Genomic DNA, 14,673 nt, shown 5'->3' with positions numbered 1-14,673 from the left:
TGCTGGGTAATTACAATTGACTACAACCACCAACATATTCTGCTGCACTATATCTATATATACAAAGCTAATTCTGCTGGGTAATTACAATTGACTACAACCACCAACATATTCTGCTGCACTATATATATATATGCAAAGCTAATTCTGCTGGGTAATTACAATTGACTGCAACCACCAACATATTCTGCTGCACTATATCTATATATGCAAAGCTAATTCTGCTGGGTAATTACAATTGACTACAACCACCAACATATTCTGCTGCACTATATCTATATATGCAAAGCTAATTCTGCTGGGTAATGCAAATTGAAACATTATTGCATAGTATGTGATTTTAAAGTACTTTTTAAGTTTTGAATGATATAGACCCAGTGTAATCTTTGTGGAATGCCTGGTTGTTGGTTTTAAGGTAATTTATTGCCTGGCATTTGAGGGGGTGGGGTGTGGTTACAGATTTCAATTATTGGTTTCACTTGTAATAGTTTTCTAATTAAGTCCAGTGGTGTAGGCTGTGCAAAGCCGTTTGGCTGTGCATTTATTGATCTAAGCGTGCATTTTTATCAAAGCGTGATAAAATTGACACATAACAGCAGCGTTCAATCAGCGTTAATTTATTTTCAGCTGATATCGATTGGGAATTGACGTTTCTTCTCTTCTTGTCACCTACAGGTAATTGCAATTGACTACAACCACCAACATATTCTGCTGCACTATATCTATATATGCAAAGCTAATTCTGCTGGGTAATGCAAATTGAAACATTATTGCATAGTATGTGATTTTGAAGTACTTTTTTAAGTTTTGAATGATATAGACCCACTGTAATCTTTGTGGAATGCCTGGTTGTTGTTTTTAAGGTAATTTATTGCCTGGCATTTGAGGGGGTGGGGTGTGGTTACAGATTTCAATTATTGGTTTCACTTGTAATAGTCTTCTACTTAAGTCCAGTGGTGTAGGCTGTGCAAAGCCGTTTGGCTGTGCATTTATTGATCTACGCGTGCATTTTTATCAAAGCGTGATAAAATTGACACATAACAGCAGCGTTCAATAAGCGTTAATTTATCTTCAGATGATATCGATCAGGAATTGACGTTTCTTCTCTTCTTGTCACCTACAGGTAATTACAATTGACTACAACCACCAACATATTCTGCTGCACTATATCTATATATGCAAAGCTAATTCTGCTGGGTAATTACAATTGACTACAACCACCAACATATTCTGCTGCACTATATCTATATATGCAAAGCTAATTCTGCTGGGTAATTACAATTGACTACAACCACCAACATATTCTGCTGCACTATATCTATATATGCAAAGCTAATTCTGCTGGGTAATTACAATTGACTGCAACCACCAACATATTCTGCTGCACTATATCTATATATGCAAAGCTAATTCTGCTGGGTAATGCAAATTGATATATTATTGCATAGTATGTGATTTTGAAGTACTTTTTAAGTTTTGAATGATATAGACCCAGTGTAATCTTTGTGGAATGCCTGGTTGTTGTTTTTAACGTAATTTATTGCCTGGCATTTGAGGGGGTGGGGTGTGGTTACAGATTTCAATTATTGGTTTCACTTGTAATAGTTTTCTAATTAAGTCCAGTGGTGTAGGCTGTGCAAAGCCGTTTGGCTGTGCATTTATTGATCTAAGCGTGCATTTTTATCAAAGCGTGATAAAATTGACACATAACAGCAGCGTTCAATCAGCGTTAATTTATTTTCAGCTGATATCGATTGGGAATTGACGTTTCTTCTCTTCTTGTCACCTACAGGTAATTGCAATTGACTACAACCACCAACATATTCTGCTGCACTATATCTATATATGCAAAGCTAATTCTGCTGGGTAATGCAAATTGAAACATTATTGCATAGTATGTGATTTTGAAGTACTTTTTTAAGTTTTGAATGATATAGACCCAGTGTAATCTTTGTGGAATGCCTGGTTGTTGTTTTTAAGGTAATTTATTGCCTTGCATTTGAGGGGGTGGGGTGTGGTTACAGATTTCAATTACTGGTTTCACTTATAATAGTCTTCTACTTAAGTCCAGTGGTGTAGGCTGTGCAAAGCAGTTTGGCTGTGCATTTATTGATCTAAGCGTGCATTTTTATCAAAGCGTTATAAAATTGACACATAGCAGCGTTCAATCAGCGTTAATTTATCTTCAGCTGATATCGATTGGGAATTGACGTTTCTTCTCTTCTTGTCACCTACAGGTAATTACAATTGACTACAACCACCAACATATTCTGCTGCACTATATCTATATATGCAAAGCTAATTCTGCTGGGTAATTAGAATTGACTACAACCACCAACATATTCTGCTGCACTATTTCTATATATGCAAAGCTAATTCTGCTGGGTAATTACAATTGACTGCAACCACCAACATATTCTGCTGCACTATATCTATATATGCAAAGCTAATTCTGCTGGGTAATTACAATTGACTACAACCACCAACATATTTTGCTGCACTATTTCTATATATGCAAAGCTAATTCTGCTGGGTAATTACAATTGACTACAACCACCAACATATTCTGCTGCACTATATCTATATATGCAAAGCTAATTCTGCTGGGTAATTACAATTGACTACAACCACCAACATATTCTGCTGCACTATATATATATATATATGCAAAGCTAATTCTGCTGGGTAATTACAATTGACTGCAACCACCAACATATTCTGCTGCACTATATCTATATATGCAAAGCTAATTCTGCTGGGTAATAACAATTGACTACAACCACCAACATATTCTGCTGCACTATATCTATATATGCAAAGCTAATTCTGCTGGGTAATTACAATTGACTACATCCACCAACATATTCTGCTGCACTATATCTATATATGCAAAGCTAATTCTGCTGGGTAATTACAATTGACTACAACCACCAACATATTCTGCTGCACTATATCTATATATGCAAAGCTAATTCTGCTGGGTAATGCAAATTGAAACATTATTGCATAGTATGTGATTTTGAAGTACTTTTTAAGTTTTGAATGATATAGACCGACTGTAATCTTTGTGGAATGCCTGGTTGTTGTTTTTAAGGTAATTTATTGCCTGGCATTTGAGGGGGTGGGTGTGGTTACAGATTTCAATTATTGGTTTCACTTGTAATAGTCTTCTACTTAAGTCCAGTGGTGTAGGCTGTGCAAAGCCGTTTGGCTGTGCATTTATTGATCTAAGTGTGCATTTTTATCAAAGCGTGATAAAATTGACACATAACAGCAGCGTTCAATCAGCGTTAATTTATCTTCAGCTGATATCGATTGGGAATTGACGTTTCTTCTCTTCTTGTCACCTACAGGTAATTACAATTGACTACAACCAACAACATATTCTGCTGCACTATATCTATATACGCAAAACTAATTCTGCTGGGTAATGCAAATTGAAACATTATTGCATAGTATGTGATTTTTAAATACTTTTTTAAGTTTTGAATGATATAGACCCAGTGTAATCTTTGTGGAATGCCTGGTTGTTGTTTTTAAGGTAATTTATTGCCTGGTATTTGAGTGGGTGGGGTGTGGTTACAGATTTCAATTATTGGTTTCACTTGTAATAGTCTTCTACTTAAGTCCAGTGGTGTAGGCTGTGCTAAGCCGTTTGGCTGTGCATTTATTGATCTAAGCGTGCATTTTTATCAAAGCGTGATAAAATTGACACATAACAGCAGCGTTCAATCAGCGTTAATTTATCTTCAGCTGATATCGATTGGGAATTGACGTTTCTTCTCTTCTTGTCACCTACAGGTAATTACAATTGACTACAACCATCAACATATTCTGCTGCACTATATCTATATATGCAAAGCTAATTCTGCTGGGTAATGCAAATTGAAACATTATTGCATAGTATGTGATTTTGAAGTACTTTTTTTAAGTTTTGAATGATATAGACCCAGTGTAATCTTTGTGGAATGCCTGGTTGTTGTTTTTAAGGTAATTAATTGCCTGGCATTTGAGGGGGTGGGGTGTGGTTACAGATTTCAATTATTGGTTTCACTTGTAATAGTTTTCTAATTAAGTCCAGTGGTGTAGGCTGTGCAAAGCCGTTTGGCTGTGCATTTATTGATCTAAGCGTGCATTTTTATCAAAGCGTGATAAAATTGACAAATAGCAGCGTTCAATCAGCGTTAATTTATTTTCAGCTGATATCGATTGGGAATTGACGTTTCTTCTCTTCTTGTCACCTACAGGTAATTACAATTGACTACAACCATCAACATATTCTGCTGCACTATAACTATATATGCAAAGCTAATTCTGCTGGGTAATGCAAATTGAAATATTATTGCATAGTATGTGATTTTTAAGTACTTTTTTAAGTTTTGAATGATATAGACCCAGTGTAATCTTTGTGGAATGCCTGGTTGTTGTTTTTAAGGTAATTTATTGCCTGGTATTTGAGGGGGTGGGGTGTGGTTACAGATTTCAGTTATTGGTTTTACTTGTAATAGTCTTCTACTTAAGTCCAGTGGTGTAGGCTGTGCAAAGCCGTTTGGCTGTGCATTTATTGATCTAAGCGTGCATTTTTATCAAAGCGTGATAAAATTGACACATAACAGCAGCGTTCAATCAGCGTTAATTTATCTTCAGCTGATATCGATTGGGAATTGACGTTTCTTCTCTTCTTGTCACCTACAGGTAATTACAATTGACTACAACCACCAACATATTCTGCTGCACTATATCTATATATGCAAAGCTAATTCTGCTGGGTAATGCAAATTGAAACATTATTGCATAGTATGTGATTTTGAAGTACTTTTTTTAAGTTTTGAATGATATAGACCCAGTGTAATCTTTGTGGAATGCCTGGTTGTTGTTGTTTTTAAGGTAATTAATTGCCTGGCATTTGAGGGGGTGGGGTGTTGTTACAGATTTCAATTATTGGTTTCACTTGTAATAGTTTTCTAATTAAGTCCAGTGGTGTAGGCTGTGCAAAGCCGTTTGGCTGTGCATTTATTGATCTAAGCGTGCATTTTTATCAAAGCGTGATAAAATTGACACATAGCAGCGTTCAATCAGCGTTAATTTATTTTCAGCTGATATCGATTGGGAATTGACGTTTCTTCTCTTCTTGTCACCTACAGGTAATTGCAATTGACTACAACCACCAACATATTCTGCTGCACTATATCTATATATGCAAAGCTAATTCTGCTGGGTAATGCAAATTGAAACATTATTGCATAGTATGTGATTTTGAAGTACTTTTTTTAAGTTTTGAATGATATAGACCCAGTGTAATCTTTGTGGAATGCCTGGTTTTTATTTTTAAGGTAATTTATTGCCTGGTATTTGAGGGGGTGGGGTGTGGTTACAGATTTCAATTATTGGTTTCACTTGTAATAGTCTTCTACTTAAGTCCAGTGGTGTAGGCTGTGCAAAGCCGTTTGGCTGTGCATTTATTGATCTAAGCGTGCATTTTTATCAAAGCGTGATAAAATTGACACATAACAGCAGCGTTCAATCAGCGTTAATTTATCTTCAGCTGATATCGATTGGGAATTGACGTTTCTTCTCTTCTTGTCACCTACAGGTAATTACAATTGACTACAACCACCAACATATTCTGCTGCACTATAACTATATATGCAAAGCTAATTCTGCTGGGTAATGCAAATTGAAATATTATTGCATAGTATGTGATTTTTAAGTACTTTTTTAAGTTTTGAATGATATAGACCCAGTGTAATCTTTGTGGAATGCCTGGTTGTTGTTTTTAAGGTAATTTATTGCCTGGTATTTGAGGGGGTGGGGTGTGGTTACAGATTTCAATTATTGGTTTTACTTGTAATAGTCTTCTACTTAAGTCCAGTGGTGTAGGCTGTGCAAAGCCGTTTGGCTGTGCATTTATTGATCTAAGCGTGCATTTTTATCAAAGCGTGATAAAATTGACACATAACAGCAGCGTTCAATCAGCGTTAATTTATCTTCAGCTGATATCGATTGGGAATTGACGTTTCTTCTCTTCTTGTCACCTACAGGTAATTACAATTGACTACAACCACCAACATATTCTGCTGCACTATATCTATATATGCAAAGCTAATTCTGCTGGGTAATGCAAATTGAAACATTATTGCATAGTATGTGATTTTGAAGTACTTTTTTAAGTTTTGAATGATATAGACTCAGTGTAATCTTTGTGGAATGCCTGGTTGTTGTTTTTAAGGTAATTTATTGCCTGGCATTTGAGGGGGTGGGGTGTGGTTACAGATTTCAATTATTGGTTTCACTTGTAATAGTTTTCTAATTAAGTCCAGTGGTGTAGGCTGTGCAAAGCCGTTTGGCTGTGCATTTATTGATCTAAGCGTGCATTTTTATCAAAGCGTGATAAAATTGACACATAACAGCAGCGTTTAATCAGCGTTAATTTATTTTCAGCTGATATCGATTGGGAATTGACGTTTCTTCTCTTCTTGTCACCTACAGGTAATTACAATTGACTACAACCACCAACATATTCTGCTGCACTATATCTATATATGCAAAGCTAATTCTGCTGGGTAATGCAAATTGAAACATTATTGCATAGTATGTGATTTTGAAGTACTTTTTTAAGTTTTGAATGATATAGACCCAGTGTAATCTTTGTGGAATGCCTGGTTGTTGTTTTTAAGGTAATTTATTGCCTTGCATTTGAGGGGGTGGGGTGTGGTTACAGATTTCAATTACTGGTTTCACTTATAATAGTCTTCTACTTAAGTCCAGTGGTGTAGGCTGTGCAAAGCCGTTTGGCTGTGCATTTATTGATCTAAGCGTGCATTTTTATCAAAGCGTTATAAAATTGACACATAGCAGCGTTCAATCAGCGTTAATTTATCTTCAGCTGATATCGATTGGGAATTGACGTTTCTTCTCTTCTTGTCACCTACAGGTAATTACAATTGACTACAACCACCAACATATTCTGCTGCACTATATCTATATATGCAAAGCTAATTCTGCTGGGTAATTAGAATTGACTACAACCACCAACATATTCTGCTGCACTATTTCTATATATGCAAAGCTAATTCTGCTGGGTAATTACAATTGACTACAACCACCAACATATTCTGCTGCACTATATCTATATATACAAAGCTAATTCTGCTGGGTAATTACAATTGACTACAACCACCAACATATTCTGCTGCACTATATATATATATGCAAAGCTAATTCTGCTGGGTAATTACAATTGACTGCAACCACCAACATATTCTGCTGCACTATATCTATATATGCAAAGCTAATTCTGCTGGGTAATTACAATTGACTACAACCACCAACATATTCTGCTGCACTATATCTATATATGCAAAGCTAATTCTGCTGGGTAATGCAAATTGAAACATTATTGCATAGTATGTGATTTTAAAGTACTTTTTAAGTTTTGAATGATATAGACCCAGTGTAATCTTTGTGGAATGCCTGGTTGTTGGTTTTAAGGTAATTTATTGCCTGGCATTTGAGGGGGTGGGGTGTGGTTACAGATTTCAATTATTGGTTTCACTTGTAATAGTTTTCTAATTAAGTCCAGTGGTGTAGGCTGTGCAAAGCCGTTTGGCTGTGCATTTATTGATCTAAGCGTGCATTTTTATCAAAGCGTGATAAAATTGACACATAACAGCAGCGTTCAATCAGCGTTAATTTATTTTCAGCTGATATCGATTGGGAATTGACGTTTCTTCTCTTCTTGTCACCTACAGGTAATTGCAATTGACTACAACCACCAACATATTCTGCTGCACTATATCTATATATGCAAAGCTAATTCTGCTGGGTAATGCAAATTGAAACATTATTGCATAGTATGTGATTTTGAAGTACTTTTTTAAGTTTTGAATGATATAGACCCACTGTAATCTTTGTGGAATGCCTGGTTGTTGTTTTTAAGGTAATTTATTGCCTGGCATTTGAGGGGGTGGGGTGTGGTTACAGATTTCAATTATTGGTTTCACTTGTAATAGTCTTCTACTTAAGTCCAGTGGTGTAGGCTGTGCAAAGCCGTTTGGCTGTGCATTTATTGATCTACGCGTGCATTTTTATCAAAGCGTGATAAAATTGACACATAACAGCAGCGTTCAATAAGCGTTAATTTATCTTCAGATGATATCGATCAGGAATTGACGTTTCTTCTCTTCTTGTCACCTACAGGTAATTACAATTGACTACAACCACCAACATATTCTGCTGCACTATATCTATATATGCAAAGCTAATTCTGCTGGGTAATTACAATTGACTACAACCACCAACATATTCTGCTGCACTATATCTATATATGCAAAGCTAATTCTGCTGGGTAATTACAATTGACTACAACCACCAACATATTCTGCTGCACTATATCTATATATGCAAAGCTAATTCTGCTGGGTAATTACAATTGACTGCAACCACCAACATATTCTGCTGCACTATATCTATATATGCAAAGCTAATTCTGCTGGGTAATGCAAATTGATATATTATTGCATAGTATGTGATTTTGAAGTACTTTTTAAGTTTTGAATGATATAGACCCAGTGTAATCTTTGTGGAATGCCTGGTTGTTGTTTTTAACGTAATTTATTGCCTGGCATTTGAGGGGGTGGGGTGTGGTTACAGATTTCAATTATTGGTTTCACTTGTAATAGTTTTCTAATTAAGTCCAGTGGTGTAGGCTGTGCAAAGCCGTTTGGCTGTGCATTTATTGATCTAAGCGTGCATTTTTATCAAAGCGTGATAAAATTGACACATAACAGCAGCGTTCAATCAGCGTTAATTTATTTTCAGCTGATATTGATTGGGAATTGACGTTTCTTCTCTTCTTGTCACCTACAGGTAATTGCAATTGACTACAACCACCAACATATTCTGCTGCACTATATCTATATATGCAAAGCTAATTCTGCTGGGTAATGCAAATTGAAACATTATTGCATAGTATGTGATTTTGAAGTACTTTTTTAAGTTTTGAATGATATAGACCCAGTGTAATCTTTGTGGAATGCCTTGTTGTTGTTTTTAAGGTAATTTATTGCCTTGCATTTGAGGGGGTGGGGTGTGGTTACAGATTTTAATTACTGGTTTCACTTATAATAGTCTTCTACTTAAGTCCAGTGGTGTAGGCTGTGCAAAGCAGTTTGGCTGTGCATTTATTGATCTAAGCGTGCATTTTTATCAAAGCGTTATAAAATTGACACATAGCAGCGTTCAATCAGCGTTAATTTATCTTCAGCTGATATCGATTGGGAATTGACGTTTCTTCTCTTCTTGTCACCTACAGGTAATTACAATTGACTACAACCACCAACATATTCTGCTGCACTATATCTATATATGCAAAGCTAATTCTGCTGGGTAATTAGAATTGACTACAACCACCAACATATTCTGCTGCACTATTTCTATATATGCAAAGCTAATTCTGCTGGGTAATTACAATTGACTGCAACCACCAACATATTCTGCTGCACTATATCTATATATGCAAAGCTAATTCTGCTGGGTAATTACAATTGACTACAACCACCAACATATTTTGCTGCACTATTTCTATATATGCAAAGCTAATTCTGCTGGGTAATTACAATTGACTACAACCACCAACATATTCTGCTGCACTATATCTATATATGCAAAGCTAATTCTGCTGGGTAATTACAATTGACTACAACCACCAACATATTCTGCTGCACTATATATATATATATATGCAAAGCTAATTCTGCTGGGTAATTACAATTGACTGCAACCACCAACATATTCTGCTGCACTATATCTATATATGCAAAGCTAATTCTGCTGGGTAATAACAATTGACTACAACCACCAACATATTCTGCTGCACTATATCTATATATGCAAAGCTAATTCTGCTGGGTAATTACAATTGACTACATCCACCAACATATTCTGCTGCACTATATCTATATATGCAAAGCTAATTCTGCTGGGTAATTACAATTGACTACAACCACCAACATATTCTGCTGCACTATATCTATATATGCAAAGCTAATTCTGCTGGGTAATGCAAATTGAAACATTATTGCATAGTATGTGATTTTGAAGTACTTTTTAAGTTTTGAATGATATAGACCGACTGTAATCTTTGTGGAATGCCTGGTTGTTGTTTTTAAGGTAATTTATTGCCTGGCATTTGAGGGGGTGGGTGTGGTTACAGATTTCAATTATTGGTTTCACTTGTAATAGTCTTCTACTTAAGTCCAGTGGTGTAGGCTGTGCAAAGCCGTTTGGCTGTGCATTTATTGATCTAAGTGTGCATTTTTATCAAAGCGTGATAAAATTGACACATAACAGCAGCGTTCAATCAGCGTTAATTTATCTTCAGCTGATATCGATTGGGAATTGACGTTTCTTCTCTTCTTGTCACCTACAGGTAATTACAATTGACTACAACCAACAACATATTCTGCTGCACTATATCTATATACGCAAAACTAATTCTGCTGGGTAATGCAAATTGAAACATTATTGCATAGTATGTGATTTTTAAATACTTTTTTAAGTTTTGAATGATATAGACCCAGTGTAATCTTTGTGGAATGCCTGGTTGTTGTTTTTAAGGTAATTTATTGCCTGGTATTTGAGTGGGTGGGGTGTGGTTACAGATTTCAATTATTGGTTTCACTTGTAATAGTCTTCTACTTAAGTCCAGTGGTGTAGGCTGTGCTAAGCCGTTTGGCTGTGCATTTATTGATCTAAGCGTGCATTTTTATCAAAGCGTGATAAAATTGACACATAACAGCAGCGTTCAATCAGCGTTAATTTATCTTCAGCTGATATCGATTGGGAATTGACGTTTCTTCTCTTCTTGTCACCTACAGGTAATTACAATTGACTACAACCATCAACATATTCTGCTGCACTATATCTATATATGCAAAGCTAATTCTGCTGGGTAATGCAAATTGAAACATTATTGCATAGTATGTGATTTTGAAGTACTTTTTTTAAGTTTTGAATGATATAGACCCAGTGTAATCTTTGTGGAATGCCTGGTTGTTGTTTTTAAGGTAATTAATTGCCTGGCATTTGAGGGGGTGGGGTGTGGTTACAGATTTCAATTATTGGTTTCACTTGTAATAGTTTTCTAATTAAGTCCAGTGGTGTAGGCTGTGCAAAGCCGTTTGGCTGTGCATTTATTGATCTAAGCGTGCATTTTTATCAAAGCGTGATAAAATTGACAAATAGCAGCGTTCAATCAGCGTTAATTTATTTTCAGCTGATATCGATTGGGAATTGACGTTTCTTCTCTTCTTGTCACCTACAGGTAATTACAATTGACTACAACCATCAACATATTCTGCTGCACTATAACTATATATGCAAAGCTAATTCTGCTGGGTAATGCAAATTGAAATATTATTGCATAGTATGTGATTTTTAAGTACTTTTTTAAGTTTTGAATGATATAGACCCAGTGTAATCTTTGTGGAATGCCTGGTTGTTGTTTTTAAGGTAATTTATTGCCTGGTATTTGAGGGGGTGGGGTGTGGTTACAGATTTCAGTTATTGGTTTTACTTGTAATAGTCTTCTACTTAAGTCCAGTGGTGTAGGCTGTGCAAAGCCGTTTGGCTGTGCATTTATTGATCTAAGCGTGCATTTTTATCAAAGCGTGATAAAATTGACACATAACAGCAGCGTTCAATCAGCGTTAATTTATCTTCAGCTGATATCGATTGGGAATTGACGTTTCTTCTCTTCTTGTCACCTACAGGTAATTACAATTGACTACAACCACCAACATATTCTGCTGCACTATATCTATATATGCAAAGCTAATTCTGCTGGGTAATGCAAATTGAAACATTATTGCATAGTATGTGATTTTGAAGTACTTTTTTTAAGTTTTGAATGATATAGACCCAGTGTAATCTTTGTGGAATGCCTGGTTGTTGTTGTTTTTAAGGTAATTAATTGCCTGGCATTTGAGGGGGTGGGGTGTTGTTACAGATTTCAATTATTGGTTTCACTTGTAATAGTTTTCTAATTAAGTCCAGTGGTGTAGGCTGTGCAAAGCCGTTTGGCTGTGCATTTATTGATCTAAGCGTGCATTTTTATCAAAGCGTGATAAAATTGACACATAGCAGCGTTCAATCAGCGTTAATTTATTTTCAGCTGATATCGATTGGGAATTGACGTTTCTTCTCTTCTTGTCACCTACAGGTAATTGCAATTGACTACAACCACCAACATATTCTGCTGCACTATATCTATATATGCAAAGCTAATTCTGCTGGGTAATGCAAATTGAAACATTATTGCATAGTATGTGATTTTGAAGTACTTTTTTTAAGTTTTGAATGATATAGACCCAGTGTAATCTTTGTGGAATGCCTGGTTTTTATTTTTAAGGTAATTTATTGCCTGGTATTTGAGGGGGTGGGGTGTGGTTACAGATTTCAATTATTGGTTTCACTTGTAATAGTCTTCTACTTAAGTCCAGTGGTGTAGGCTGTGCAAAGCCGTTTGGCTGTGCATTTATTGATCTAAGCGTGCATTTTTATCAAAGCGTGATAAAATTGACACATAACAGCAGCGTTCAATCAGCGTTAATTTATCTTCAGCTGATATCGATTGGGAATTGACGTTTCTTCTCTTCTTGTCACCTACAGGTAATTACAATTGACTACAACCACCAACATATTCTGCTGCACTATAACTATATATGCAAAGCTAATTCTGCTGGGTAATGCAAATTGAAATATTATTGCATAGTATGTGATTTTTAAGTACTTTTTTAAGTTTTGAATGATATAGACCCAGTGTAATCTTTGTGGAATGCCTGGTTGTTGTTTTTAAGGTAATTTATTGCCTGGTATTTGAGGGGGTGGGGTGTGGTTACAGATTTCAATTATTGGTTTTACTTGTAATAGTCTTCTACTTAAGTCCAGTGGTGTAGGCTGTGCAAAGCCGTTTGGCTGTGCATTTATTGATCTAAGCGTGCATTTTTATCAAAGCGTGATAAAATTGACACATAACAGCAGCGTTCAATCAGCGTTAATTTATCTTCAGCTGATATCGATTGGGAATTGACGTTTCTTCTCTTCTTGTCACCTACAGGTAATTACAATTGACTACAACCACCAACATATTCTGCTGCACTATATCTATATATGCAAAGCTAATTCTGCTGGGTAATGCAAATTGAAACATTATTGCATAGTATGTGATTTTGAAGTACTTTTTTTAAGTTTTGAATGATATAGACCCAGTGTAATCTTTGTGGAATGCCTGGTTGTTGTTGTTTTTAAGGTAATTAATTGCCTGGCATTTGAGGGGGTGGGGTGTTGTTACAGATTTCAATTATTGGTTTCACTTGTAATAGTTTTCTAATTAAGTCCAGTGGTGTAGGCTGTGCAAAGCCGTTTGGCTGTGCATTTATTGATCTAAGCGTGCATTTTTATCAAAGCGTGATAAAATTGACACATAGCAGCGTTCAATCAGCGTTAATTTATTTTCAGCTGATATCGATTGGGAATTGACGTTTCTTCTCTTCTTGTCACCTACAGGTAATTGCAATTGACTACAACCACCAACATATTCTGCTGCACTATATCTATATATGCAAAGCTAATTCTGCTGGGTAATGCAAATTGAAACATTATTGCATAGTATGTGATTTTGAAGTACTTTTTTTAAGTTTTGAATGATATAGACCCAGTGTAATCTTTGTGGAATGCCTGGTTTTTATTTTTAAGGTAATTTATTGCCTGGTATTTGAGGGGGTGGGGTGTGGTTACAGATTTCAATTATTGGTTTCACTTGTAATAGTCTTCTACTTAAGTCCAGTGGTGTAGGCTGTGCAAAGCCGTTTGGCTGTGCATTTATTGATCTAAGCGTGCATTTTTATCAAAGCGTGATAAAATTGACACATAACAGCAGCGTTCAATCAGCGTTAATTTATCTTCAGCTGATATCGATTGGGAATTGACGTTTCTTCTCTTCTTGTCACCTACAGGTAATTACAATTGACTACAACCACCAACATATTCTGCTGCACTATAACTATATATGCAAAGCTAATTCTGCTGGGTAATGCAAATTGAAATATTATTGCATAGTATGTGATTTTTAAGTACTTTTTTAAGTTTTGAATGATATAGACCCAGTGTAATCTTTGTGGAATGCCTGGTTGTTGTTCTTAAGGTAATTTATTGCCTGGTATTTGAGGGGGTGGGGTGTGGTTACAGATTTCAATTATTGGTTTTACTTGTAATAGTCTTCTACTTAAGTCCAGTGGTGTAGGCTGTGCAAAGCCGTTTGGCTGTGCATTTATTGATCTAAGCGTGCATTTTTATCAAAGCGTGATAAAATTGACACATAACAGCAGCGTTCAATCAGCGTTAATTTATCTTCAGCTGATATCGATTGGGAATTGACGTTTCTTCTCTTCTTGTCACCTACAGGTAATTACAATTGACTACAACCACCAACATATTCTGCTGCACTATATCTATATATGCAAAGCTAATTCTGCTGGGTAATGCAAATTGAAACATTATTGCATAGTATGTGATTTTGAAGTACTTTTTTAAGTTTTGAATGATATAGACTCAGTGTAATCTTTGTGGAATGCCTGGTTGTTGTTTTTAAGGTAATTTATTGCCTGGCATTTG

General features: G+C 35.7%; 2 long non-coding RNA genes across 2 annotated transcripts; both read left to right on the top strand.

The window, feature by feature from the left end:
• The first annotated feature begins 3,334 nt into the window (after nucleotides 1–3,334).
• Nucleotides 3,335–4,296, top strand: LOC134911120 (uncharacterized). The gene is made up of 3 exons (XR_010176331.1): nucleotides 3,335–3,427; nucleotides 3,802–3,875; nucleotides 4,248–4,296. It is a non-coding gene; the product is annotated as an uncharacterized LOC134911120 (long non-coding RNA).
• Nucleotides 4,297–10,410: 6,114 nt separating this feature from the next.
• Nucleotides 10,411–11,372, top strand: LOC134911119 (uncharacterized). Its single transcript, XR_010176330.1, has 3 exons — nucleotides 10,411–10,503; nucleotides 10,878–10,951; nucleotides 11,324–11,372. It is a non-coding gene; the product is annotated as an uncharacterized LOC134911119 (long non-coding RNA).
• Nucleotides 11,373–14,673: the final 3,301 nt, after the last annotated feature.

The sequence above is a fragment of the Pseudophryne corroboree genome, chromosome 4, assembly GCF_028390025.1.
Source record: "Pseudophryne corroboree isolate aPseCor3 chromosome 4, aPseCor3.hap2, whole genome shotgun sequence".
NCBI classification, from domain to species: domain Eukaryota; kingdom Metazoa; phylum Chordata; class Amphibia; order Anura; family Myobatrachidae; genus Pseudophryne; species Pseudophryne corroboree.
This window is presented reverse-complemented; position numbering and strand designations above follow the sequence as displayed.